The following is a 4,947-nucleotide window of genomic DNA, read 5'->3' as shown; positions in this document are numbered from 1 at the left end:
TTTTTTTTATCAAACTTACAGAAGAGAGCCAGGATTGCAGTATGTATGGCAGCATGTAGCTTCAAAAAGGAAAAGAAAAAGTCTCATTCCTTTGCTGTTTCTGGGGGGCTAAGGGAGTAGATGACCTGCAGCTTTAGCTAAGTGGAAGGATTGCAATTTGTTAATGATGGTAGCCGGTAAAAAAAACAAACAAAAACCCAAAACAAACAAACAAAAACTTTTTCTGGTTTTGGAGAATGCCTTGTAGTGTGCAAATAGTCTGGCACTAGTGTGTACCTTAAAAACATATCCGAGCCCCATAAATCTTCATATAAAATTAGAGGTTCTATTCTAACCTACCCCAGCATAAATCAGGAGTCTGTACAAATATGGGAGTTATTGTCATATGAAACTAGCATGAGATCAAAATAGACTCCAAAATATTGTAAATATTAGAAGACACGAATGTATATTGTTGATTATAATTCCAGTCACTGGTTACAAACCTCATGAAATGAATTACCTCATTTATAATGCATACCATGGGACAACGTCTAATTTGGTGACAAGCATGGAGTCTAGCAAAGATTCAGTAGAAATATCTGCTTAAATGACTATGTTGTCATCTAATTACATATATTTTCTAAAGCTTTGTTACTTAATATACCTGTTGTTATTATTAAATTGAATTTCACACCTTCAAAATATTCTGGTAAATAACTGCCCTTTTCTTTGTGAGATGCAAGGTTAGCGTTTATTTTAAATTGTGACTGTTTTTGTGAGAAAGATAAGAAAATCAACATATGCTGTTATTACTGCTCACTTTTGAAACAAGGTGAGGGCTATCCTTGGAAAGTAATTGATATTCCTGTACAGGTTGAAACTGATATACAAACAGATTAGCAGAATGCTTCTAGTTTGTGCTCTAGCTGCAAAAAGCCATGCCAATGATTGTCTTATATGGCCTCCAGTCTCAGACCAGGTCTTTGACCTTTTGGACCATTCTGCTGGTTTACTATGAGCATTTCAGATGCCTGTGACCTATGTAATTTTTGGCCGCATAAGTAGAATATAAAAGTATTAAAGTGATGCTATATAAGTTAATATTATCTACTAAATGATCATCAGAATAGGTGCATGAATAAGGGCTCAATTGCATGTAATTATTTTGCACTAAAAATGTCATCTATACCTTGGATAACGTGCAGCCAAGAAGTATGCTAAAATTGCATTGCTTCTGTAGCTGAGCTTGTTAACAGTTACACAGTCTGATGAAGGAACTTGTAAGGAAATCTGGTTTTCACAGATCACTATGGCTAGTTAGAAAGCATAAGTAATACTTCAACATCATTGGGAGGTAATATGGTGGTTATTGTTGTCTGAAGTAAAGGCTGTAAAAGTATAGTTCTGTTAAACTTTCATTCCTAGAGTTTTGGAAATTAGTTCTAGTCTATAACGTGACCAGATCTGGTATAAAATTCCAACACCTGTGGTCTGGTATAAAATGGTATGTTTTTAATCATTTGTTTCTACATAGTTTGGTCATGGTTAATGGTGGTAGTGGCTGTGTGAGGTATCCACTGCTCTTCTGGCTGCAGCTTCAGTACTAAATGTGACCATGGTGGAGTGAGCTGTGGGGTTCATTCCCTATTTCCATCAGCAGAGTGTTTGCTCTGTTCCAGTCTGTTTTACCCATGGAAGGAAATTCATTACAGACAACATGATTATACTGGTGTTACCCAGAACATATTTTGAAGATAATGTGGCTGTTGAGGTGGAACAAACCAATTATTTATGACTTGTTGCAAGATGGGGAGAATGCTTTTCCTAAATGGGTGTACAAAGCTTGGGACTTGATGAACAGTGATTGCTAAAACTTTTTTCGGATGGGGGAATCTTATATTACTGTACTTGCAGAGTCACACATTGGGTGAGATTTATGCGTGCTCTTGGAAGCTGCAAATGTTTTGTTTTCTAATTGAGTAAATACATTTATACTTTTATCCTTTGAGCTCCTTACACACATAATATCTTTTTTTCTTTTTTTAAACAAAAATTGTATTAGGGAGATAGTTCTTTCGTGTAATTGGTTGCTTATCTTCTGCACTATTCTGGAATGCTCTCCCAAAGCCCTGCAATTCTGCACCCACAGCAGGCTTATGCTGCAGTTACAGAACAGGTGCAGTGCCCTGGAAATAGGGGAGGAAGGAGACCTCCCTTCAGGGCAGGTGTCAGAGACAGCTGAGCTTCAAATATGTTTCTGCACAAAGGGCAAGAGGAGGGTGATAGCTGTTGGAGAATCTCTCGTGTGTGGGATGGAGGCACCCATCTACCATACTGACCTGAAGTCTTAGGGGGTTTGCTGCTTACCAGGTGCTTAGGCCTGGGATGTTGTGGAGAGTCTGCTGAGGCTTGTCTGTCTTTTGGACTGTCACCTCCTGCTGCTTATCTATACGAGCACCAGTGATACTGCCAGGGAGATGCTGAGTGTACCAAGAATGGCCACAAGGCTGTGGGGCAAGGGTGGAGTGTGTGGGGCTCCATGTTTTTGCCAGAAGGCTTGGGAAGGAGTTGATGGATCCTGTGAGTCAACATCTGGCTGCGGAGCTGTGGTTTTTGAGAGGGATTTGGCTTTTGCAGTTGTGGAAACCTCTGAGGGTTGAAAACTGCTGGGAAAGGATAAGATCCGCCCTACTAAATGGGGCAAGAGCACCTCTGCCAACAGGCTGGAAAGGCTGGTGAAGAGAGCTGTAAACAGTGAGGAAATGGTGGACAGGGCTGAGAAGCAAATGATGCAGGGTGACAGTTACAAGAGCGATCTCAGGAATGGTTATGCATGGTGAAAAGAGGAACTAGAATTCTGTGTGTGGTCATGCAGCTACAACACTCTTGGAATAACTTCAGTATGGTGGGACAGCTTGCATGATGAGTGCTGCAATGAATGGATACAGGTTCTTCAGAAAAGATGGGAAGGCAAAGATTGAGGGAGTTTCCCTCTAAGTGAAGGAACAGTTTGAATATGTGAAACTCTGTGGGACAGAGGACAGGCAAGTTGAGAGCTTGTGGGTCATGATAAGGGGACAGGCCAGTATGGGGCACATCATGATGGGAGTTTGTTACAGATCATCATGTGATGATGAGGAGCCATACAAAGTCTTTAAACAGCTTGAAGAAGTCTCTGGCTCACAGGCTGAACCTCTCTGAAATCTGCTGGAGAAGTGTTGTGGTTTAACCCTGGCCAGCAGCCAAGCACCACACAGCCACTCACTCAGTAGGAAAAGGCTGAACAAGGAAATTGCGGGCTTGTTGCTGAGCGGGGTGGGTGAATTAGTGGCAAGGGGCACAGATAAGCCTGAGGTACTTGTGCCTCCTTTGCCTCAGTCCTCACTTAATGAGGCCTCATAGGTCTCTGTACTTAATGAAAGGGCTCAAGAAGGACAAGGAGTCCCATCAGAAGACAAGGACTGAGTTGGGGATTACTTGAGAGAACTTGGCCCATGCAAGTCAATGGGACAAAACGGGCTGCATCCAAGCCTGCTGAGCGAGCTGGTTCATGTCCATACAAGGCTGCTTTCTATCATCTTTGAATGGTCGTGGAGATTGGGGAAGAGGCCCAATGGCTGGAGAAAGGCAGACGTTATACCAATCTTCAGAAAAGGTTAAAAGTGCAATACAGGGAACTGCAGGCTCATCAGCCTCTCTTCGCTCTGTGGGAAAAGCAGTCCCAAGAAGAAGAAGAGGGAGAAAGAAAAGGGAGTCCTCTTGGAGCACATCTATGCACAGATGTCGGAGGAGGTGATTGGGAACCATCAGCATGGACTGGCTCTGAGGAAAATCTCTTTCCCTCTGAGAACAGTCAGGAAGTGGAATAGGTTGCTTGGAAGGGATGTGGAGCCTTCATCCCTGGAGGTTTTCAAGACTCGACTGGATAAAGCCTTGAGTAAGCTGGTCTGATTCTAGCTGACCTTTTGAGTAGGTGGTTGGACTAGGAGCTTCTTGAGGTCCCTTCCCACCTGAATGAGTCTGTGATTCAGTGATTCTATAATACATAAGATGTCAAGGGTGGGCAGAGTAATGCTGTTGTTGTGCTGTTTGTATGTATGGTATGGCAGAGTAAATAAACAGCAGTATAGATGCAGACCATCAGGCTTCCATCTTCATGTAATTGCAGTAATGCCTCCGCTTTGTTTGAGTTGGAGTTACTCAAGTGCTATTAGGAAAAGAAAACTGCAGGTGATGAGAAACTGAGGAACACAAGTCTTGCTGCAGGGTCTTTTGTCTAATACTTTTCTCTATGTGATTTTTGTGTGATCCCCCTGCCTCTCCCCCCCCCCGCCCCGTGTTTGAATTTTGTTATTTAAAGGCCCACAGTGTGTTAAGAGATATAATTGCAAACAGAAAGACAGCAGATAAATCTATATGGGATTTTTAAATGGAGCGAATGGCATTAATGAACATATGACATGTCCATTTGTCAGAGTCGGGAAGGAGGAAGACAAATCACAGATTTGTAGCTTAGAAATTAATGCAGTCATGCAAAACTTCTGTTATGTGGACTCCAAGGATCTATCTACAGTTGAATTTTTATACTGTGATTGGCATTACACAGATGGGAAAAGGGGATAATATGATGAGAGAAGTGTCAGGGCATGAAAGCATAGAAAAGTGTGCTAGTGGGTTTTCTGGTTTTGTGCTTTTCACAAATGGTGCTATTCATAGGTCATCTGCATGGAGGATTTACTTGACATTGCAGAAAATGTTTTCTGCATTCAGTTTAGGAACATTCTCTGTAACTCTAATCTAACTGATAGCAGTTTTGGACATAATGCAATGACGATAATTTAATTGTTTACCTAGTATGAATCTTGCATGAGAAACTCAAGTGAAGACAGCTTGAACTGAAAACAGTGTCACTCTAGTTTCTTAGATGAGAGAGATGCTTTTTCAGAAGTATAAATGTGGGGACTA

The sequence above is a fragment of the Platalea leucorodia genome (assembly GCF_965183815.1).
Source record: "Platalea leucorodia genome assembly, chromosome: 1".
Lineage (NCBI taxonomy): Eukaryota > Metazoa > Chordata > Aves > Pelecaniformes > Threskiornithidae > Platalea > Platalea leucorodia.
The sequence above is the reverse complement of the archived record's forward strand: the minus strand, read 5'-3'. Positions refer to the sequence as shown.